This window comes from Dendrobates tinctorius, unplaced genomic scaffold, assembly GCF_039654945.1.
Source record: "Dendrobates tinctorius isolate UK_male_01 unplaced genomic scaffold, ASM3965494v1 ptg000049l, whole genome shotgun sequence".
NCBI lineage: Eukaryota > Metazoa > Chordata > Amphibia > Anura > Dendrobatidae > Dendrobates > Dendrobates tinctorius.
Window position 1 is genome coordinate 14,124,689 of NW_027361717.1, and position 26,171 is coordinate 14,150,859.

General features: G+C 40.5%; 1 pseudogene; it reads right to left on the reverse strand.

Moving 5' to 3' along the window:
- The window catches only part of LOC141091123 (alpha-1,4-N-acetylglucosaminyltransferase-like), a 29,895-nt pseudogene extending 16,565 nt beyond the window's left edge, over window positions 1-13,330 (reverse strand).
- Between the last annotated feature and the right edge of the window lie 12,841 nt (window positions 13,331-26,171).

The following is a 26,171-nucleotide window of genomic DNA, read 5'->3' on the forward strand; positions in this document are numbered from 1 at the left end:
ATAAAAATATATAAATAAATTGTAAACAGCACAAAGGATCTAATGTATCATGATACCACAATAAAATATATATACATATAAATAAATCAATGTGCATGAATATATAGCCCCACTATGGAGTGTGATAAAGAGCCAACTGTGCTGAAGTTCATATAGGAATATATTACCTGTTGGTGGTATAGTGAAAATTCCCTGTGTGGTGATATTTTTTATTGTTTTAATTTGGGTCCAGCATTGTGGTTATATATAGTATAATTAACCGAATAGTCTGCCTTTCAATTATGGAGACACATTTGTGATGCCTGAACATTTAAGACCATATAATTTGGTGTATAATTTATTATTATTTTCTGTTTTTTTATATAATTTTTGTACATCTTAGTGTATTTATCAGGTGTGTCTTACTGTTACTAATTTATAACGTTACTCTGTTTTGCACAGGTTTTTTTCTCGCCACTTTGAACATGAATTTCAAAACTAGGGAATTGCCCTGGCAGGGACAAACTGATGAGGTTTTTGGCAATATCTGTACAGTAACCCCAGCTGTGGGTAGCTCAAAAATAGATACATTTTTCTAAAATAATAAAAACCCATATATTTAAAAGAACTCGCCTCTGGTGGACATAAGCATTTTTGGAGAATTATGTCCATAAACAATTAATACCAAGAGGCCTTAGGGTACGAGTTACACCCACAATTGTGATTGAAGATGAGGTATTCATTAATGAATGGGAGAAGTTTTGCAATGAGACATCTATAAAATTAATGGATCTACTAAGGCCTCTTTCACACATCAGGTTTTCGCCTTCAGGCGCGATCCGGCGCTTTTGACAGAAACCGGATCCGGCGAAATGCAATGCCGGATCCGGTTTCCCCCCCATTGACTTGCATTTGCGCCGGATCGCGCCGGATGGCCATGCGTTTCATCCGGTTTTCGCCGGATCCGGCAATGTGTCGCAATGTGTCGCGATCCGGCGTCTGGAAAAAACGTCTACTGTAACGTTTTTTGTCTCCGGCGAAAAAGCCGTACCCGCCGGATCCGGCGCGTCCGGCTTTTCCACACAATGAAAGCCTATGAGCGCCGCAATGCGCCGGATCCGGTTTTTTTGGTCTGAGCATGCTCAGTAGCTCTGCCCACAAGACATATATAAAAGCAAGACAGTGGGACCCACAGCCACACCCAACATGCCACCCAAGACAGCAACCAGGCGCAGGAAAACAGCAGACATCTGCAGCAGCAGCACCATCAGCACCACCCCAAATGGAGCAGCATGCTGAACGGGAGGGGAGTCCAGAAGCAGATGAGAGACGGTAATTATCAAATCCCCCATTCCTCCAAACTAGGGCCATGGAATATCAAGATATTCATTGGCCCTTTGTTTCTCTTTATTCAACAGCCGCCAAACAGATGCAGCAGCAGCAGCAGAAATGGCATCACTGGCAGCAGCAATACCCACAGCCATGGAGTCTGGCCATCAACAGGACAGCACATCTTCTTCTGGGAGCCCTCCCTCGCATCGTCAGCGTTTGACGGTAAGTTTTTATTTCCAAAATCCATCATCTCTGTAATATATGTCTATTCATTGCCTTTTATTTCAAAACAGGAATCACAAGATGAAGAGGAGCTCCCAGAAGAAGAAGGAAGGGGTGGACAGACACCTGGAGTGGGCTCACAATTGGTAAGTTTTTTGCATCAAACGCAGAAACACAACATCACACTACACACAACACATAGAAAACAATGTTCTGCAGACCACACACAGCAAACAAATGCCTACATCCAAAGACATAACATTTTTTGTTTTCTTCTCTAGTCTTCCCAATCTGGTGCTCGGCCAAGAGGTCCTCGCAGTGCCTCCCAGGGTCGTCGGCGACAGCAACGCGGCGGTCACCAGCGTGTAAGTATAAATATTTTTGCTTTGTTTTTTTGCAGTTTTTATTTCATTTCTTTTGTGGAGGCTAATTATGTTATTTTTGTCTTTTTCTTTAACAGCCTTCACAGCGTGCTCCCGACTCTGACGGTGAGGATGGAGGGATTGATGTGGACCGCCTCATCGATCTCGTCAGAGAAAGGGAGCCACTCTGGAATATGGCTGACCGCCGCCACGCTGACCTGATCATTACCCGACGACTCTGGGAGGAAATCTGTTCTCTCCTTGTGGGCCACTGGGAGGACCTCGAAGCTCGGGCCCAGATTAAAGAGCGTAAGTATATACAGCAACGGTTGCTTGATGTAACCAGTGTTTCCCGAACTACAGTCCTCGTGGTCCCCACGGATCATGTGTTCAGGATTTCTATTTACTATGGAAATCCTGAAAACATGACCCCTGGGGACCATGAGGACTGGAGTTTGTGAAACTCTGATGTTGTATACTAACCACTCCTTTCTCGTTTCAGGGAACAGAATTGTGAATCGGTGGCGGTCTGTGAGGGATCGTTTCAAGAAGGAGTTCAATAAAGAGATGCGGGCCCCGAGTGGATCTGGAGGACGCAGGAGCAAGTACAAGTATGCACAAGCCCTGTCGTTCCTCCGGGAAACAATGCTCACCAGAAGGTAAATATTACACACCACATGTGAAAAAAATGTTAGATGTAACTTTTTTTTTCCAGCCAGGGCCATACCATGTCAGTATTTTAATTGTTTTTTTTTCTCTTTATTCCACAGCACGGTGAGCAGCACTCGGGAGCCTGCACGATTGGACCCTTCTGAGGCGATCCCTGAGGAGACCGGCACCGAGGGACACTTCGACCGCCCCGGTACATCTGCACCTTCCCAGCCTTCCCACACATTCGACCCATCTGTCCCATCCACCAGCACAGGAGCATCGTGGCCGTCTACATTACATGAAGCTGCTGGTGAGGAGATCGCTTTCCCTTTACCCCACCCTTCTGCCCCTGCCGCCTCTAGTACACCTGCGGGTACTGGGCGGCAGCGGGAGAGGGGTCAGGAAAAGAGTTATGCGCAAGAGTTATTGCATCTGAATGCATCTTTCCAGAACTGTCTCAAAGTCTTGTCAGAGCAAATCTCCGCAGGCTTTCAGCAGATCAACTCCAGCATTCTGGAGGTGAAGACACTTCTGCAAACCATGCATTCAGAAGCAAGATCTTCGCCAAACCACACCTTTTTCAGGTCTGTTGTGGAGCGCATGGCAACACTATCTCCTACCCAGCAGATGCATGTAATGCATTCGTGCCACGGTGCTCTACAGCAGGTTACCTCCCAACCTCCACCTCCCACCACTGTAGTTCCTCCACCTGCACCCCCTCCAGCCACTTTCCATCCTCCCCCTCCTATTACATCTGCACCCCCTCCAGCCACTTTCCATCCTCCCCCTCCTATTACATCTGCACCCCCTCCAGCCACTTTCCATCCTCCCCCTCCTATTACATACCAGCAACCTCACCAGTACCAGCAACCTCCCCAGTACCAGTCATCTCCCCTCTTCCAGCAACCTGCCCCGTATCAAACTCCTTCCCCGTACCAAACTCCTTCCCCGTACCAAACTCCTTCCCCACACAACTTTCCATCAACATCATCTGCTCCTACAGTCCCTGCCCAACCCTCCACTCCACCGCCCACCACCTCTTCTGCCTCCCACATGTCCACCCATTCTGTAGCTTTTTCCACACCTTCACCTCTAACTGTTCCTTCCCCACCACGATCCCAGTCCTCTCTCCACACACCCAGTGTCGAAGTGTCCCGCAGCCCCTCCAGCAGTATTTCCACCCCACAGTACACAGATTTGTAATCTTTTTTTGTTGTTATAAAAATGCCCATTGGGTTTAAAACCTTTATTAAAAAAGTTTTTTGCACTTTAAAAACATAAAAAAAAAAAAAATTTAAATAAAAGTTAAATTATCGTTTCACAATGGTTGTCTGTCATTTCTTTCTGCGGCGAACTATGTTTAAAAAAAAGGTTAAATACAGGGTATTTAAAAGGTAAAAAGGTATTCAAAACCAGGTATATAACTGTGGGTAAATTTTAGCTTTTTGCCACAGTTGTGTTCCTGGTTGTGTTTGAAGCAAAGTATTTCACCTAAAAAGTTGTGTTTATTGTTGGTGATTTCCTAACAATGTACACAACTTTTGTTAAAAGGTGAAATACTTTGCATAAAACACAACCAGGTACACACCTGTGGCCTAAAGCTAAAAATAGTAAGACCATGACAAGATAGCCAACTTTGGTTGGCAAAGGTATATACTGTTGGTCCAGAAGGTACACAAGTTTAGGGCACAAATCTTTCACACTCTGTCATCCCAGTGTACTCTGCCTTGAGGTGACATAAAGTATAGTGGAAAATTGTCCCTGAAACCGTCACAGAACTTCTAGTGGTAATATTTCCAATGACAACATCCATCTTCGCCAGTAACTTGCTCTTCTCTCCAACCTGCACTTTCTTCTCTACAACCTGTCAAAGAAGGGCTGTAGGAACATGCTATATCTAGTTTTCCAGTAGCCAATCCCGTTCGGAAGGCCACAAGGGTCAATTTTAAAAACCGGATCCGGCGTAATCCGTCGAAAAACGGATAGAAAAACGGATAGAAAAACGGATGAACCGGATGAGACGGATCCGGTTTTGTCTGTCAAGAACAAGACGGATCCGGCAGAAAACCGGATCCGGCACTTCAGGTTTTACAAAACATTTGCCGGATCCGGCATTCCGGCACGACGCCGGATCGCGCCTGACGCCGAAAACCTGATGTGTGAAAGTAGCCTAATTGGTTTTAATATGAAATCAATAGCATCAATTGACAAAGCTTTGGAAGATATATATGCCAAGGCCAAAATTGACTTATCTTTGGAACAATTGAATCTTATGAATAGTAATTTGGACAAAGAGGTTGAAATTTTGGTGAAGGATGTTCAAGAGAAGCAATCTACCATGTTAAATAGAGACCAGTAATGACTTTGCTTTGGGCAGTGTTTATAATTGGAGGAGGCATCCCATCAAAGACTCTGGAAGGGATCGGAATCCATCTAATTTTTCTGATATTTTAGCTAGTGACACCTCTGTTGCCTCCTCTTCCGCTTCTGCATCATTAATTATTACACCAAAGCACAAAAGAGATCTACGCTTCGTTCTGAATTTCAGATATTCTCCGGAATCAACCAAGAATCAATTTAAGGCAATCAATTTAAGTACTCACATCTTTTCACCTGTTGAAATTGGCATATTGAACAAAGGACGGATGTTCTGTCCTACTTCAAATTTTGATAGCTTCATCACAATAAAAGATTTACATCTTTTTGCGAGGAAGCTAGTATTTAAAAGATTCTTTCATGATGGAGATCCCTTGAAATCTTTTCCAACAGAAACGGAACAGGAGGCGATAGCGGATTTAGAACAACTAGCAATTGAACAAAATACACCTATTGGAGGTAAGATTCCATCCACTATTAAGAAACGTTCCACTAAATTCCCTCCTCTGTCCATCTGTCCAACAATTGATGTTTTGACGTCAAAACCGTAAGTAAAGAAATTGAAAGGATTCCTACATTTCCTGGTAAGTATAATTTGAATCAGAAAGAGAAAAATGGTCTGAAAAGGCTTCCGGGGTTGCAGGATGTGATTTTTAAGCCAGCAGATAAGGGTGGGAATATAGTAGTCTGGCCAAAGACAATGTATGAGACAGAGGCATTTCGTCAATTAGATAATTCAAAATGTTATAAAAAATTGACATTCAATCCTCTGAGCAAATATCAAATTGAGTTGAATACAATCCTTCAGAATGCTAAGGAGAATGATGTAATTTCTAATGAATTGTTTCTGGCACTCCAAGTCAAAGAACCTACTATTCCCACGCTTTATCTGCTACCAAAAGTTCACAAAAATATGGAAGTTCCACCTGGTAGACCAATAATATCGGGTCGCAATAATTATTTGGATAGTGTAAATAAATATGTGGACTCGATCCTGCAACCCCTAGTTGTATCACTTCCATCCTATACCAAGGACACTAGTGAGCTTTTGAAAAAAGTCGACGGTATGTATATTGATTCCAACTCAATTCTTGTCACTTGTGACATTGAATCTTTATATACAAGCATTCGTTATGTTAATGGCGTGTCAGCAGTTAATTATTTTTTACGACACTCTACGTTATCACCTAGTTTTATCAAATTTATCATTGATCTTTTACAATTCACTTTGACGAACAATTTTTTCATTTTTAAGGGGTCCTTCTACCTACAGCTCCAGGGAACAGCTATAGGGGCTTCTTTTACACCCTCATACGCCAACCTGATCCTGGGCTGTGGGAGAGGGACCTCTTTTTGTCTGAACACTTGCCGTTAATGTAGCGCGTCCCTTTCTGGGCGAGCTACATTGACGATATTTTCTTTGTCTGGCATGATTCTTTGGAATCATTACAAATTTTCATGAATTTTCATAAGTTAAATTCCAACAATTTGAGCATACATTTGACATACCATCACCAATATGATACCGTCGATTTTTTGGATGTCAAAGTAAGGAGGGATGTGCACAACTGCCTTCAGACTGATTTATTTAGGAAATCAACTGCGGTTAATTCCTTATTACAACCTTCCTCCTCACATCCACCAGCTCTGATTCATTCAATTCCAATAGGCAAGTTTTTACGCCTACAGCGTATTTGTTCAGTTGATTTAGATTTTGAAAGGCAGGCGGAGGAACTAAGAACTAGGTTTATGGAAAGAGGATACAGCAGACGCTCAATTAAAAGAGCATTTAATAGAGCAAAACATACAACAAGACACAATGCTCTATATAATAATCAAGGTTACAAATCAAACAAATTTGTTCGATCTATTACCCAATATACTGGACAAGCTAATACATTACGAAATTGTCTGAAGAAATCTTAGCCAATTTTACAGGCTGACCCTATCCTTTCATAATATATCGGACCTGCCCCTTGTATTACTTTCAGAAGGTCACAAAATCTGAGAGATAGTTTAGTGAAGAGTCACTATATTGGAGAACATTGTACTACATTTTTTTCTGGATTTAAACCATCTTGGGGATGTAGATCTTGCGGACAATGTGTAGCTTGTCCGAATATTATTAGTGCACAGAGTTTCAGTAACTCAAATAATTCCCAGGTTTTTAAGATCAAACATTCCATTAATTGCTATCAAAAGCTGTCATGTATTATGCCACATGTCCTTGCTCCCTTATTTATGCGGGTCTGACCACTCGACAGTTAAAGGTCAGAGTATGAGAGCATGTACTTGGGATTATGGCAGCTAAAAAATCCAAGATATCTCCATGTTGAAAACGTTACCTAAACTTTTCAAACTATATCACAACTGTGATGCATCACTTTTAAAAGTGAGAGGGATTGATAAGATCAAATCCACGATAAGAGGAGGTAACATTAGCACATCCTTGGCTAAGCTTGAGACAAAGGATTTGGACACTAAATACTATGTCCCCATTTGGTCTCAATGAAAATGTATCCTTTGTCCCATTTTTATGACCGTTTGCTGGTTGTTTTGCGTTTAATGTGCACTTCTTTGATGTATTTTTATTCATTTTATTGATTTTATATAATTTATATTATAGTGATTATCAAGTCTTTTAATAGTGCATTAATGATAGCCATAAAATAAGATGAGTTCGTCATGAATAATTTTAATATGAAGCACTCAACATGAAGAGTGTATTGCGTGTTTGCAGATGGACTACTATATGAGTTATTTAACCGTGAATTTATTATTGGGGATTTATGTATGAGATATGTAACCCTGTCAATCCATGATATATATATTTTTGATGTGTATACAGTATTTATTTTTCTATTTCTATTTATTATTTAGTATTTTTTACTATTATTTTTTATTTTATTTTCTATTTATTATTTATTATTTTTTATTTTTTATACCATATTATTTATTTATTTTTATTTATTTATCATTAATTTATATTTATACTATATATTTTTTATATTTTGTATTTTTTTTTATATATATCCTGTAATTAATAAATTAAATATCTATATATGGTATGTGCACCACATCATTTAGGTTGAATTATTTATCATTATATGGTAATATATGTTTATTATATCACAGTTTTTTTTATTTATTATTTTTTATATATATATTATCATCAATATATAACATGTCTGGTGTATTACACAATTTAGTTTTTTATTTATATTTAATTATTTACACTTTTTTATTGTTTAGGTTGATAGGTTTATTGAAATACATATATTGATTATGCTTTTTCATATATTACTTATATAGTGTATTAGTTTGTTTTATTTATTTTTATATTTTATTTATTATTATCTATTAATTATTATTTATTATTTTTTATTCATTTTCATTAATTATCTCCTTTTAGTTTCATTATCTAATTATTCATTTCATTTTTATTATTTTTTCTAGTATTATTATTTTTATTTATCATTTCTTTATTTAATACTAGCTGAAGAGCCCGGCGCTGCCGGGCATAGTAAGTAACTGTGGTTAGTTATAGCAAATTATAATTATCCTCCATCCCATAGTCCCGTGCCCATATACCCATCATACATATCCACGATCCCATAGGCCCGTGCCCATATACCCATCACACATCCTCCATCCCATAGTCCCATGCCCATATACCCATCACACATCCTCCATCCCATAGTCCCATGCCCATATACCCATCATACATATTCGCCATCCCATAGTTGAGTGCCCATATACCCATCACACATCCTTCATCTCATAGTCCCATGCCCATATACCCATCATACATATCCTCCATCCAATAGTCCAGTGCCCATATACCCATCATACATATCCTCCATCCCATAGTCCAGTGCCCATATAACCATCACACATCCTCCATCCCATAGTCCCATGCCCATATACCCGTCATACATATCCTCCATCCCATAGTCCTGTGCCCATATACCCATCACACATCCTCCATCCCATAGTCAACCATTATGACATCATGAGGGGCGGGGCTTGAAACACACACACTTTTTCCCCATTATGTAGATAGGGGCAAAATTGTTTGGTGAATTGGAACGCGCGGGGTTAAAATTTCACCTCACAATATAGCCTAAGACACTCTTGGGGTCCAGACGTGTGACTGTGCCAAATTTTGTGGCGGTAGCTGCGACGGTGCGGATGCCAATCCCAGACATACACACATACATACATACAGCTTTATATATTAGATTTTTACACTTACACACTCTGTTCACTTTCTTGTATCAGTGTTATTTATCACTGTAATTTTATTATATTATAATAAATTTTCACGTATTTTTCTGGTTTTCACTTTTTTCATGGCACTTCATATATGGTGTTGTTGTAATTATGTTATTCACATGCATGCTTATAAATATTTTTTATTGTGTCTTATTTTTATATTTAGTCCCATATTTAACACTACTCTAATGTGGTCAGGTTGCGTGCGTGAACACTATTTGTGGCTATGGTCATACATTGCCTGCAGCAGCATACATCATGATCATACGTGTGCGCATGCACAGTTTTTGCTCCGGGAGCCATATGCGGTGGGTGTCTCTATGTGTATGATGCGCGGGGTCACCTTCCCTGATACGTCAGATTACATGACGCCACGTGACTGTGAGTTTCCGGGTTGCCCCTGCCGCGCATGCACCACCCATCGCCTGGTCATTATTCATCAGCTGATGTATCCATATTTAATTTGATTGATATTGGAAGTGCGTCACCCCCCTGATGAAGGACGCTGGTTCTGAAATGCACGTCGGGGAGTGCTTGACACCACCACATGGGGACTTTTCACTATACCACCAACAGTTATTATATTCCTATATGAACCTCAGCACAGTTGGCTCTTTATCACACTCCATAGAGGGGCTATATATTCATTCACATTGATTTATTATCTATCTATCTATCTATCTATCTATCTATCTATCCATCTATCTATATGTAATTTTGGTAGGCAAATTGTTTGTTTATATTTGCACCTTTTATGTATATAAATATATATTAGCACCTTGTATTTCACTGAATTATTTGCACTTTTTTAATTTTAGTTATAAATATTTTTAGCATACAACAAATCATGCCTATATATATATATATATATATATATATATATTGTGGTGTAGTAACCACTGAGTCTGCTCGGGGGCCCTGTGTGGAGGTCCCAGGAGAAAGGATGAATGGCAGAATACTGAATGGCTGTTATATATCTCAATGTGGGTGGCTTTGGGATGGAGACTTATGTGTTGATCAGCAGTGATACTGCTGAGGTGTTGCTTCAATGTAAGGGAGAAGTCTCCAGGTAACCAAAGAGATGGTCAGGCCTGGTTACCTACAAACCCACCCAGGGGGTGTGTTTAAAGCACTGTTGTAAAGAGTGTGTAAATGCCTGAAGGACCTGTGATGAGGTCAGAGTCATGTGACCAGGTGGGCGAGGCTATGATCCATATAATGTGGCCAGAGTAGGTCACAGGGGGTGAATGCTGGGACCTGGTTGGTCCAGTGTGGAAGGTCCCGTCTGGGTGAGATGGGGCTGCCTTCTGACAGCAAGTGAACGCTGGGTTAATGGCTGCACGTGCCTGAGAGTTCCCTGGAGGGATATGGACGTCTGCAGAGTGAATGAAGGAACCATGTGAAGACCCTGACGTGGGTGAGATAAATGAGGCTAGAAAGCCTCCTATGCATAACCTGTATGATCACAGGCTTAACAGAGGGAAGCTCTGTAATGGATGCTATGCTGGTGATATGAACTGTATGTTATTGGTCACGGTTTATGCTGCATAATAAACCACATGGACTGCTATGCTTTATGAAAACCCGTGCCGGATCTGGTTTTGTGGCGGCCAAGCGAGTGATCCCCTACTTAGATGACAGCGCTACCTCACAATATATATATATATATATATTTACATCAGTTTGGTTTATTTGATAAAATCTAGTGGTTTGATTGTGGTATCATGATACATTAGATCCTTTGTGCTGTCTACAATTTTTTTATATATTTTTTATATTTTCATGATTATTATATTGTTGGTACAGTAATTATTTATTTATGTTTACTTGCACTATTTTTATCATCCTTTTGCAAATTGATTTCAATAAAGGCTTTATATAATATTGAGCCATCCCTGTTTGATTATTTTTTTATTGTGTGTCTTACTGTTACTAATTTGTTTGGGTGCATGGCAGAGCTCGCAAGGGAAGGAGCACAATTTGACTTTTTCAATGCAAAATTGACTGGAATTCTTAGCAATATGTCAAGTTTGGAGACCCCGATGTACCTAAACGGTGAAAACCTTCCACAAGTGACCCCATTTTGGAAACTAGACCCCTTCTTTAATTTATCTAGTTGTGTTGTGAGCACTTTTAACCCCCTAGGTGCTTTACAGAAGGTTGTAATGTATAACTGTGAAATTGAAACAATGAATGTTTCCCATAAAAATGTTAGTTTTGCATCAAGGGCAATCGGAGCAAAATGGACCTTTAAATTTGTTGTGCAATTTCTCCTGAGCACACCGATACCCTAAATGTGGTTGTAAACTAATTTTGAAGCACAGTGCAAAGCTCAGAAGTGAAGAGGTGTCATTTTGGAGTTCAGATTTAGCTGGAATGATTTGAGGGTTCAATGGCACATTGGTAGAGCCACTATGTTGCCAGAACAGCAGAACCCTCTTTAAGTGAACCCATTTTACAAACTATACCCCTCAATGAGTTCACCTAGGGGTGAGGTGAGCATGTTGACACCACATGTGCCTCACAGACATTTATACCATTGAATGGTGAAGAAAGAGTAATTACATTTTTACCACAAAAAAATTTAAGCCCCAGATTTTACATTTTCACAAGTTGAAATAGGTAAAAATGGTATCAAGTTTGTCACACAAATTTTGCTGCATGTTTAGTGCCTCGCCACTAAGCCAAACTCGCTAGGAACGGAGCGCTAATTACCTCCTGGAGCGCAGATTTTCCTAGAATAGTTTGCAGACTCCATCTGCAGAGCCCCTAAATGCCAGAAGAGCATAATACTCCCTTCAAGTGACCCCATTTTGAATTTATACCCATTTGAGAATTTACAGTATCTACAGGTGTAGTGATGACTTGTCTCTATGGATATTTTTGAGAAACAAGCAGTAGTGATTGTATTTGAGTGAGAATTGTGAATCTGATATTGTAGTGCCCCGCATATTGTAGTGTATAGTACATTATGCCCAGCTTGTGCATCTGGAGACATGCACCCATAAATTAGGTGGGCTCTCTTCTCTACAGAAATGCCAAACATGTGTAGGTTAAAAGTGGTTTAGGCACATTGTGGAGCTCTGAAGTGATGGGAGAGATTGGATTTGGGAGTGCAGAATTTGTTGGATTTCTTTTGAGGGATGAGGAGCTATAGTGCTTTTCCAGATCCTTTGTACTACCAAAAACGTGGAATCACCCTATATTTCCATTACCAGAAAATGGACCTTTGCAGGGACTTCCTTTTCTTGTGAATTGAGTTGAAGCTTGGAATGTTTTGCCTATTTTTCTCCCCAAAATTTGGGGAACACCTTATGGTCCTGTGCGTCTCATAGTCCAGAAAATATGGTAGTCATTGAAAAGGGGTTGACAGAGTATTGAACAATCCATTTAAGATTTAATGTAGCCATAAGACTCAGAGGTTATACTATTTTAAATGACACCTTCAGAAGAGACATCTGTGTGCCTGGACAGCTTGCACATCCCCTGGCCAATCCTAGACAAATGAACTCTGCTTTATATTTGGTCATATTAATTACTAGTAAAATTTAGATATTGCTGCACGGTACCTTCTGATACCATGCGTGAAGTGGGGTGTCAGCAAACACTTCCTCGAACCTCAGTGGGAAGAAGTAAACGTTACTCAGGGATGAGAACACTTGGAAATGTCTCTTCACCGTTTCTATGTTGCTACTGTTTAATCCTTTCATGAAGAAGGCCACTGGTCGGTTCTTGTACACACGAGCTGCAGACTCTATAGCACATAAAACTAATGAAGGAGGCTGCATTCGATCTGTTGTTTCCAAAAATATGATGCCATCACCTTCTTTTAATACTTCAGATGGAGAAACAAAAACAATATTTAACCTTGTGCTTGGTGATGTATGCATTGTCTCCAGTAACATATTTTCCTGAACTCTTGATGCTTTAGTACTTAATATATTTGTGATATTTGACCATCCATGAATGGGACTGAAAATTTTATTCATAAACATAATTGATTCATTTAATATTTTTCTTCTTGATAAAGAGGACACATAAGGAAAGATGCTCTCCTTGTGGATGATTCAAAAAAAAAACCCGAGGGTTATCATCAGAAGAAGGAAGACTGCTATCTTCAATATTTTTAACATTGCTGAAGTAGATGTTTTCAGACTGCAAAACAAAAGATAATTAACAATGAAAGGTTCAAATGGAAATATTATATAACATAAGAAATGGTATAAAGGCAAAGTAAGCAAAACAAATGCTTTATCTAATCAGAGTAAAAATTAATCTAGAAATCTAATATGTCAGAAGGATTTGTTTATTGTGTAGGTAATGAGAAAAAAGTATTGGCTTCATCCTAATTCTTCCATATTTGCACGCTTTATATCTACTCAGCTTTCCTTGTCATATGTCAAACGAAATCGTCCGACTATAGGGAAAAGTCGGAGGCCGACTGAAACACGAAACCCAATGCAAGTCAATGGGGAAGCAAAGTTGGCAGGGAATGGAGGACAGGAAACACACCTACAGTGCCCATTTCAATGCCAAAAACATCAATTCTTATTACTGAAGCTTGTCAACCTTAATTTACTTCATAATAATAGTTACGCATTGAAAACTGGAGGTTATTTGGCTAAAGTTGTGGGGGGGTAGGGCAGGCTCCAGGTTTTCATGTGTCCTGGGCCAAAGAGTGTCAGTGCGCTCCTTTAACACATACCACAACTTATGATGCTCCGATACGCCACAGAAATATAGGTGTAGTACAATGACACATACTTCACTGCTTACATGACATGACTGATCTATTTTAAATTGTACAATAGCTCAAAAAAAGGACAGTATATTACTCCATACAGTATTATGGCCACCACATTGTGCGACATACAGAATAATGAGCCCCATATATTTCTCCATACAGAATGATTGGTAACATATAATGTTCCATAAAGTATATGATGAGCTCCACATTATGCTCCAGTATGTGATGGGCCTCATGGATGATGCTCCAGTGTATGATGGGCCCTAATAATGCTCCATATATAATGAGCTCCATTTCTAATTCTCCAGTGTATAATGGGCCACGTAAATTCTGCTCCAGGGTCTGATGTCCCCCATTAGGAATGCTACAGTATATGATTGGCCTCATGGATGATGCTCCAGTGTATGATGGGCCCAAATAATGCTCCATATATAATGGGCCCCATTTATAATGCTCCAGTGTATAATGTGCCCCATAGATGCTGCTCCAGTGTTTGATCTGCCACATTTATAATGCTCCAGTATATGATGGGCCTCATGGATGATGCTCCAGTGTATGATGGGCCCTAATAATGTTCTATATATAAGGGGCCCCATTTCTAATGCTCCAGTGTGTAATATGCCCCATAGATGCTGCTCCAGTGTCTGATCTGCCCCATTTATAATGTTCCATGGAGTAATCTGAAGTGTGTGCTGCTGCATCCTTCACTTTTGATGTGGGTGAAGGACACAAGGAAAGGGGTTGCTCCTGACCAGAATCCTGCACTGACGACTCAGTGCTTGGATTTTTTTAAACTTCAGAAGAGGAGGCGATAGAGCTGGAGGCTGTTTCAGCACTATAAGCCAAAAACAGTTCCTGAGGCTCCAGCTTTAAAAGCAGTCTACCTACTCCCAGAAAAGGGAGCCTTACAGGCCTTCCAGAGCTACACCATGACGCAGGCTCAAAACCTCCTGCCTTAGCTGCTATTGTGTTTTTGGCACTACCAGCAGATGCACCACCATCAGTAGCAGGTGGCCCCCCACACCCACATCCATGTCCTCTTCCACCATACTTCCTCATGTTTTGGAAAATGGACCCAAAATACCAACAGATATATGGTACTGTATTAGAAGCGTACAGCTCTATACAGTCTAGGGATAACAGTAAATCTCCGTATATATTTCATGAGTCATACACAGACGCTCACAGGCTCAGTATGGATTACACAATGAAATAAAAAGTTGAAAAATGGTACAGTATCACCAGATACACTGTATATATAATATAGTGTAAACATTATGAATCTCCGTATATATTTCAGGAGGCAGACACAAACGCTCTCAGGCCCAGTATGGATTACACAAGAATATGAAAAGCTGTAAATGGGTAATGTAACACAAGTGTACAGCTGTATACAGTGTTGGGGTAATCTTAAATCTCCAAATATATTTCCAGAGTAACAAACAGATGATCACAGGCTCATTATGGATTACACCAGAATCTAAATAGCAAAAAAGGTTACTGTATCAGAAGCGTACAGCTGTATACAGTGTTGGCCAAATTTGAAATCTCGGTATATATTTCCGGAGTCACCCTCAGATGCTCACTCAGTCTGGGTTTGACCATAATAAAAAATGTTTTAAAAAAGGTACTGGATAACAAGATAGCAAGTATATATATTATAGGGTACAATTGAAATCTCTGCATACATAGTCCCATAGTCACTCTCAGACGCTTACTCAGTATGGATTTGACCGTAATACTAAATGTCGAACAAAGGTACTGTATAACAAGATACAAGCTCTATCGAGTATAGGGTAAAAATTGGTATCTCCAATTCACCGTATATATAGAAGGCGTAAAACACACGCGCTCACTCACTATGGATGATACCGTAATACAAAATTTTGAACAAAGGTACTGTATCAGCACATACCAGGTATATCCAGTCTAGGGGTAATTGTAAATTTTTGTCTATACTTCCGGAGTGAAACACAGACACTCACAGGCACACTATGTATTACACCAGAATTTAAAAAGTAGAAAAAGGGAAAGGTATTCGAAGCGTACAACAGTATACAGTGTTGTGGTACTTTTAAATCTTTGTATATATTTTAATCTCAGTACGCCAGTCCAGACTCTCCGCTACTGGAAACTACATGGATACAAGTACAGACGGAAAGTCGAGTGTTAGCCGAAATTTGGGAATTACTCATCGCGGGAAAACCTCCAGGCAGATGTTGAAGAGGCGATGCAGACACTCAATTACTGTGTCTGTGGAGACAGCGAAAACGGTTCTTTGTGAAGAAAAGTTTGCTTTATCGCAGTAGCGTGGATCACATCACCGTTACTCGTCTCCATCAAATTGTGATCACAGGTAGAGATGTAGACATGGTCCTCACTGCCTATCATGATGTGTCTGGCCATTTTGGAGTGCAAAAGACAGAAGCCACAGGCCGTAGGCAATTCTACTGGATTGGCATGAGAGGAGACATTGAAAAATGGTGGCAGGAATGTCACACGTCTGTGACTATCACAACTGTGAAAGGTGATCATAAAGCACCACTGCATCTGCTTGTAAGTTGATGTCCATTACAATTGGTAGCCATTGATCATCTGAAGGTAGAGGCCAGCAGGACAGGGCATAGCTACATCTTAACCATCATCGATCAATACACCAAATTTCTAGTTGCCGTCCCTTTGAAGGATTTAACTGGCCAGACTACACAGCGGTGGAGCAGGGAGAGGTAAGTATTGCAACTTGCAAGTGCTGTGGCCATGACCAAGCAGGGGGGGCACATTCGTGGGCAACGGTACTGGCACAGGGTCCCTCATAGTACGCTGGTCATTCCCCTTTGACTATTGGGCCTCTAAAACGGACACCTGGCCTGAATTGGCACACTATGCCTTACAGGAGCTCTCTTGCCCTGCTTGCTCCTGTAAGGCAGAGTGTACCAATTCAGGCCAGGTGTCCAGTTTAGAGGTCCTATAGTCAAAGGGGAATGACCTGTGAGGGAGAACATTGATATGGGAGGAGAAGTAGTTTGTAACCATAGTTGACAACTGCTGTCTCTTGTAATCGATGCAGTATTAGCAGTAGTGTGAGCGGTACTTGAGGAATTACTCCACAACATGGTCATTAAACCCACATCTCCAATGCCACATTGGCTGTGTGCACCACGAACACCTCTTCCATTGTGCCCACTGTAGTACGGGCCAGATTGGGGGGTGGTCCACTGCTTACCGCGCACACAGAGACGAGACGGAGGCCGATTTTCGGGTACAACAGGTCCGAGTTTATTGGCCGTCCTCCTGACGACCGTAGCAATACACCGCAGCACCTTTACAGCTCTGCATATTCAGGCCCGGGTACCTGCTGTTAAATATTAATAATCCGTTAATTTCTTATAAGACTCAGTTCTGTACATTGCTTTAGCTTACACGACATAGGCTATTTTTAAGCTTGGCTCATGGTAGAAAGACAGCTCCATATGTGTAGAGACCACGTGCTTTAGGAGACGTATATAATTCATGGCTAACTGTAGAGGTCACGCTTCTTCCCTCACCATCATGAGAGACAGACACGAAGATGTCTTCTGTGCTGGGCCATGACATGACATAACAGCTGGTATGTTACTTTACTACGAAGAAGCCGAACTGAGAGACAGACGCCATTTGCCATGTGAGATCCCGGAGAGAAAGAAGAATACATGCTGCTTTGCTATGAACAATGGACAATATCTCTTTCACTTATTTTTATTCATCTGTTTTTCTGTAATAACCTTTCTTTGATGGAAGAATCCAAATAAACTACTATATTTTTATCTGGTAACTAGTCCTGAGTATTTTACAGGATATGCATTATTTTACATTGGAGAGCCAGCCAGATCTGCATTTTTGTACTTTTTTGCGAATTTCCCTCCACTTGCCCAAAAGGGGGATTGGACTTTGCTAACGTCAAATCATATGTGCAAGTTATCGGGAATTCCACTACTTACAAGAATCATACAGAACCTAGAAGTAAGAATTACCAGATAGATTGAGAAGTACTACAAGTGCCAAAAGTACCAGATGTAAGCCAGACATGTGAAGACAACAGGAACCCAGCGTTGTCCATCAAAGGAACAAGCTGAGACATTTCAAGGTAAGATAAAATGGATGTCATTAATTGTCTTGCTAAGCAGAGTAAATTGAAATTTAAGTCTGTAGACAATTCTAATTCAGAAGTTTTATGGTTAAGTTTATATGCCGAGTGTGAACTCGAGAATCAAAGGTTAGATTCTAAGTTTTTCAATAGAGAAAGAGAGAGATTAAAAAATATTCTACAGATGGTAGATATATTTCATAGATCTGTGTCAGAGAAATCCAAAAATGATTGTTGTGATGTTCTCGAGATTGGCTGTAAAGTTAGGGAGATTGACTGTAATCAAGTGTCTGTAGCAGCCATTGAAGGTGACCTTGCAGACGTGGAACAAGATGGAGAAGTAGGAGGAGACTTCAGAACTGACGTAGAGGACGTACAAGGGAAAGACGTACCACTAAAAATAGACGACTCACAGGCCCAAATCCGAAGTAACGTAAGGAAGAATTTGATAAAAATATGCGAAATAATTCCTGCATATGAAAACAAAATAGATGTTTGTAGAAACTCTGAGGTTTTTGAAAGTTGTGTTGATAAATTTGATTTATCTAACGAGGAGAAGAATCAGTTGTTCAAAATGTGGATCCCTGTAACCTTTTCCAGGAGGTTATCTTTAAAGTTATCTGGTGAAACACATGAGAATTTAACTGATGAGGACAGATTAAAAATTCTCATTTTTTGTTCATCAAATGAAAATCATCCAGATATTGATATTCTTCAAAAATTAAGGATTGGTCGGAAGGAATGTATTTTTACGTTTATGTCCATATATGAACGCTTGTATAGAACGGTCATGGAGAATGTCAAAACACCGTCCCTCATAAGGAGTTTTGTAAGCAAATTTTGGTTTTTAAATCCTGCATCTCGTGTTATTGCGTCACAAAAAGATTCTTTGTTTGAATGTGCGCAATCCCTTGATTTTGCCAGAAAACACGAGAATCGTGAAAGGAAAGTAAATTGTGCTAATTTTGTGAAGACAGTCAGAGTAAAATCTTATCAGAAGCCTGCATTAGCAAAACCTTCTAAAATGAGTTTTCCCCAAAACCAAATATATGAAGAACAAAGGAGATCACATGTTTGTTATAAGCCATATGGAATGATGCAAAGGAACACCGAAAAGACACAAATTGAATTAAGAAAAATGATGAGTTTTGATCTTCTTCCTGTAACAAAGATGGCCGAATTTGACAGACAGAAACAGGTGGTGAGTGACATCATGGCCTGTAAACTGAATACTCTGCTCCAAGAATCTATCAGCTTTAAAATGGCAAGAACCTTTCAGGATATTTTTTGCAGAGAAATAAGTATGGGTGTAGGAATTGGCTAGGAAAAAAGTAATATATATTGTGTAACAGTGTTATACAATTAGTGAGTTATATGTAATTATTTTATAGAGTATAATCCTGTAGTTTTATGGTTTGTGGATATATACATAGTCATACAGTATATAGAGAGTGTTTGTAGAAGTAGAACTAGTAGAACTGTATTTTTTAATTAAAATTAAAATCTACATCAGTAATAATATTTAAAATTATGAATATGATATTAACCTTATCTTTTATGTTTCCTTAGAATTTTCATTTCAAAGCAGGACTTAATCGGGAAAAATTCTCTTCCAAGGATTTATGCCTTTATTTACACAGGAAGTTGCAATAATTGCATGATATATATATATATCTAACCCTTAAAAGGAAATAACTAACTGCATTTAAAATATGTTCTGTATGTGTGCCTTCACTGCATGGTTCGAATGACTACCACAGCATGTGGAATTTGAACCTTGTTCTAATAATACAAGTATACCAGTATACTATGTCCCTGTTCCTTAGGGAAAGAATTTTTAAGGGGGTCTCAACTTTTGCAAACCAATGGAATTTTTTTCTAGGCCTAAATGTCAAGTATAGCTATACATATATTTATGTCATGTGTATTTGGGGAATATTCAAAGAAATATTAAGAGACTAAATTGAAATAGTTTAAAATGCATTGATAATTAGGATAATTTGGGTTAAAACACGTGTATTCATCACACCTTCGTATGTGAGGTATTTGGTTTAAATTTAATATGTGACACAGTCTGAGTGACAGTGACTGAGTGTATGAGCAGCTGCTGAGCGAGTGATGTGATAGGTTTGTAAGAGGCCTCAGGATTCTATAAGAAAGAAAAAAAAAAACCCCAAAAGCTTTTATCTTTAGGAAATTATTAGAATATTAGGATATATAATGAAATATTATCTACACAACATATATTTCTGTATTTCTATAGTAATTATTTCTTGATTTAGTTAATTGTGGATAAGTGCAATCGCACAACAAAATAGAAAATAGTTTAGGAAGAAAATCTATTCTTTCCTTATCAGCTTTAGCTCTTTTAAACAGGCACCAGCACAGAGCCTGGTATTCACCAGCTGCATCTGGGAATAGTGGACCTTCCTTCTCTGTCCAAGTGTGTTAATCTTAAACTACATTTAAATTAATTTTTCCAAAGGATAATTTTATGATATTCAAATTAATTTTGATGGTTACACATCTTCAGACAAATAATGGTATAAGCAAGTATAAATTCACATAATTTATACATTAATTATTTTTAATTTTGGTTTTGATAAATGAATTATTTCATGAAACAATATTTTTTGGTATTAAGGGGGAAAATATGTTTTTGATCCTGACTACATCATCACATTTGATTAATACCTCTTCGTCACACATTTTAATAGGAAAAAATATTAATAAGGTACAATGGTATAAGTATTGGGTATAATAATAAGTATTATAAAGAGTCATTTCTTTACAGTAAGAGGAATATTATATGCAAAGTTGCATAATTTGAATATTTTGGTAACACAAGTTTATGACAATTATGAAATAATCCAGATCATGGAAATATTAAGGGTGTATGTTACTGAAGACATAACTACTCTGCATCAACATAAAGGCCTTGTTTTTATTTTTATTTTTATTCTTATTTTTCATTATTTTTAATTCTTTCACCAATATTTAGTAAAGTAATATCTACTGAGAATATTGCTTCATTAAATATAGCAATGATATGGTTCTATTACTAAGGAAAATGTTTCACTTCTGAGTTATATGCAACAATTCTTTTATTCATTCATTCGCTCACTCATATATTCTTATTTTGGTTCATGGCTATACATTCCTACATATTATTAGTATAATAAATATATTCCTTATTAATAAAGATGATAACACTGGTTACATAAAACACAGTGACACCTATGGGTTGAAAAAGGTAATTACACCTATGACATAAAAAAATGTTCTATCACATGAAAAATACGGATAATAATGTATTATCACTTATTATTGGTTTATTATTTCAAATATTGAAATCCATATACAGTACAAATTCTGATAATAATTATATGGATATTACTGATTGCTATGGTACGCTGTGATATTATAGGATAGGAAAATTACCAGATTTGGTATAGAATAGAGAATGAAGACTTCAAGCAAGATACTGAAATTACGTTAATAAAGACTTTTCATATTAAAATTGATTCTTATCAGTTGCAAGAAGAAGAATGTCGCTATCCAGAAGTCCCAGAAGGTAACAAAGCTATGACTTCTGAGAAATGAACTGTGTTAATTACAAGTGCAGTATCCACCACTGACAGTCACAAGTGCAGTATCCACCACTGACAGTCACAAGTGCAGTATCCACCACTGACAGTCACGATTAAAGTGTCTAACCTGACAACCAGAGGACGATGCTCCTATGATGCTGAGATGAACTGTGTTATCACGTTCTTATCAAGTTCCAGAGGTTTTCAATCACCTGAAAAGCTTCGATGAAAGCTGGTGAACAATGAAGGTAATTAACCCTGACATATGTCCTGTGCATTAGGACAAGGACTGGTTATGGTGCTATGTTTAGCAAGGAAGAGTCATTTTAACCCTTGCTTTGCTGACCAAAGACGTCACACCTGTTCAAAGACCAGTGCCGATGGAGGATTCCAGAATATCCAAGGCGAGCCAATGTAAGCCCAGGTTTTTAAAGGTGACACTACACAGATATTAAAGCTGCATAGACTTTGTTTTCGTATTAACATTTGAATTTATGGACTTTGATTTGATACACAACACAATTTTTACAACATCTATATGCTATAAGAAAAACTGTGTTTTTAAAAGAACCAAGAAGACAGAAGACATCAAAATGAAGACCAGATGACATCAGATGATGATGACTGGACCTGAGATGCTTCAATTTAGACTTAGGGAAGTATAATTATACATATTTTATATGAATATTGTTCACGGCTTATCATAACATGAATTCACATCAATTATGTCATTGAGTACTTATAACGGTAATCTGATATTATTGATATTAAATTATTTTGTCAAAGAAGAAGAAAAGAAGAAAAAAAAAGATCTCATTATAGTTTGAGGGTTCCAATTAATGTCTGTCTCCCTCAAAAGGGGGAATTGTTAAATATTAATAATCCGTTAATTTCTTATAAGACTCAGTTCTGTACATTGCTTTAGCTTACACGACATAGGCTATTTTTAAGCTTGGCTCATGGTAGAAAGACAGCTCCATATGTGTAGAGACCACGTGCTTTAGGAGACGTATATAATTCATGGCTAACTGTAGAGGTCGCGCTTCTTCCCTCACCATCATGAGAGACAGACACGAAGATGTCTTCTGTGCTGGGCCATGACATGACATAACAGCTGGTATGTTACTTTACTACGAAGAAGCCGAACTGAGAGACAGACGCCATTTGCCATGTGAGATCCCGGAGAGAAAGAAGAATACATGCTGCTTTGCTATGAACAATGGACAATATCTCTTTCACTTATTTTTATTCACCTGTTTTTCTGTAATAACCTTTCTTTGATGGAAGAATCCAAATAAACTACTATATTTTTATCTGGTAACTAGTCCTGAGTATTTTACAGGATATGCATTATTTTACACCTGCACCTTCCTTCTGTTGTAGTGACGTTCCTCATGGCTCTTTCACTGGGGCTGCCCTAGGCCTATCTACCGCCAGCGCTTCACCAGTCCGAGGTCATCGTCAATTTGGTACCCCCGGGGCCTCGTCTGTTCTGCGGTTCTTCGTGTCGGGCCACCCCCCTGACTTCTTTTCACCTCAGTTCCCTGGTCGAGCTCTCATCTACTGTTCGTTCTCCTTCACTGTCTCTTCTCCTCCCGAGCTTCTCCCAGGACTGGAACCCTCTGGAACCTTCTCCTGTCCTATTTTTCCCCCTCCTCAGGAATTTACCTCCTGGGTTCCTATCTCCCCGGCCCCCATGGCTAAGCGTTTTCGTAGCCCTAAGCTGCTGTAAAAGTCCTGTTCTCATGCTCCCCCTGCCATCTTCTGGTCAAACTTAGGTACTGCACTCCTATTCCATTTTCCCCAGCTGTTTCCCTTCTACTATTACAAGCATCCATCTTCAGTGCACCAACCATCCCTTCTCTCCCTACAGAAAAGTCCGTCCGTCAGGTCACCTTCCCTACACTTCTCCTTCCTTTGTCTATTGTCATGCTCGACAATCATATTCCCTACCTTCGTCATCCTGAAGTTTTTCCACTGTCTGTTGTTGGACTGGCTGTTGGGCCGAACCCGCCATACGCTGGGGGCCGAACCAAACCGGGAGCACCATGCTCCGAGCAGCCTACCGCTACTCGCCGGCGCGAACGCCACATGACAACTTCTTTCAGGTTGGGCTAGGTCCACCTGGACTACTCTACGGCGTGTACCTCGCACTACTCTCCTCTCCTGTCACCCTTTACTGTCCGGAACGCCATGATCGAGGCCTTACGCCTACCAGGTCATAGTCCGCCTATGCTTCTGGGGTGTCCGTGGTATCGGGGACCTGACTGAAGGACCACTGTCTGGTTCACTACCTTCCTTCTCTTTGTCCTTCACTTTAAAAAGAGTCATGGTCGGCGTTTTCGTCATGCCTCGTACCAGGGACCTGTTGAACATTCTTATGCATATTACATATCAAACCAACTTTTGTATACCGTATACACGGTTAACCAGATTTTAATAATAGCATAAGTAACCCCTTTTTTCTACTTTTTTTTTTACTTTTTTTTAAACACAATTTTTCAAAAACAAAACGTGAGTACTCCCCCTTCCTTTAACATGAGCACTTTTCCGCAAGCATCCCCGCTGTATCAGGAGAAAACAACAAACAAAAAACATTTTTCCTCATCTTGGAAGTGAAACTGTCCTGTAGGCTGCACAACTGTGCACCGAAATCCCGACAGTCGAGGCCATCTCCTGATGGCCGATGTTCCGCCAATCAGCAGGGAACTCCACAGCCGTGAAGTCCCCAGGATGCTTGAAGTGTCTCTGTGGGTCCTTTTATGGGGGCTTGTAGCCTTCGGGATAGGCGACCACTGCTACAGCATAGTAGCCGTGGGGGCAGTGCTCCTTGTAGTAGGAGACCAGGTCTCCCTCCCGCAGAGCCCGGCCATGATGGATGGAGGTCACATTCAGGTATACCTCTTGGCCGGTTGCGAGGTCCCAAATGAAACCGCAGCCCTTCTCCATGTTTGTGTGTACGAGCCGCCCGGTGGACCGTGGAGCCGCCATGCCAGCCTCCCCTTTCTCTTGTAGCAGCCCCCAGATCTCCCGCTCTCTGGCCTTCTTTTGCTCAATGACCTCTGCAACCCAAGCGGAGGGTCCAGTGTAGGCCACAGAGTCCAGTGGGCGGGCCGCGGTCGGGGTCGAGAGCGGGGCAGAGGCGGCCGCAGATTCCGGCAGCCCAGCTGCAGGTGGGCCGGGCAACGGCCCTGAAGCTTCCTTCAGCGGCTGTTTCAGCGGGGCCTGAAGTCGCTCCTTTTCTCTGACCGGTGTCCGAGGTATTGTAGGTGGCTCCCAGGGGCAGGTCTCCCGGCGAGACTCAATCTCCTGGCGCCACCGCCTTTACAGGCATCCGAGACCAGGGCAGCTGCAGCGTCGCATTCCATCCGATGTTCAGTAGCTGAATGGCGCCAAACAGCCGCAGCAGGTCTCTCCACCTGGGCCACTCCCACTCTTGGGTGGGGAGGTGGTTTGCCTCTCCACTCATCTTCCAGGGTTCAGCATGAGGGGGCGGATTCGAAATAGCCCCAGATCATCCAGTACAGCTGCAAACGCCTGTGACTCTTCCTGACGCTGGTGTACCACAGCCATTTTGTCCAATTTTTGTACTGCCCCGGATCCTCTGATGACAGCCAATGATCCGGAACAAAGTCTCAAATTTGTAATCCACAAGTAAAGCAACTCGAGTCCTTTTGGGTTCTTCTGATGCAGGCTTGCCGCTGAAGTTGAAGTATTGGCGGTGACGATCCTGCCAACTACGCCAAATGTAGTACGGGCCAGATTGGGGGGTGGTCCACTGCTTACCACGCACAGACAACACAGAGACGAGACGGAGGCAGATTTTTGGGTACAAGTCTGAGTTTATTGGCCGTCCTCCTGACGACCGTAGCAATACACCGCAGCACCTTTACAGCTCTCCGTATTCAGGCACCTGCACCTTCCTTCTGTCGTAGTGACGTTCCTAGTGGCTCTTTCACTGGGGCTGCCCTAGGCCTATCTACCACCAGCGCTACCCGCGGGGCCTCGTCTGTACTTTGGTTCTTCATGTCGGGGCCACCCCCCTGACTTCTTTTCTCCTCAGTCCCCTAGTTGAGCTTTCCTCTACTGTTCATTCTCCATCACTGTCTCTTCTCCTCCTGAGCTTCTCCCAGGACTGGAACCCTCTGGAACCCTCTCCTGTCCTATTTATCTCCCTCCTTGGGAATTTCCCTCCTGGGTTCCTATCTCCCTGCACCCCATGACTAAGCATTTTCATAGCCCTAAGCTGCTGTAAAGTCCTGTTCTCACGCTCCCCCCTGCCATCTTGTGGTCAAACTTAGGTACTACACTCCTATTCCATTTTCCCTAGCTGTTTCCCTTCTACTATTACAAGCATCCATCTTCAGTACATCAACCATCCCTTTTCTGCCTACAGACAAGTCCGTCCATCAGGTCACCTTCCCTACACCACTACGGCTCATGGGAGAACCAGCACCACTACTGTATGCTGGGAAAGCCTCAAACAAATGGTTTACCAGAGTTGCATGTTTGTT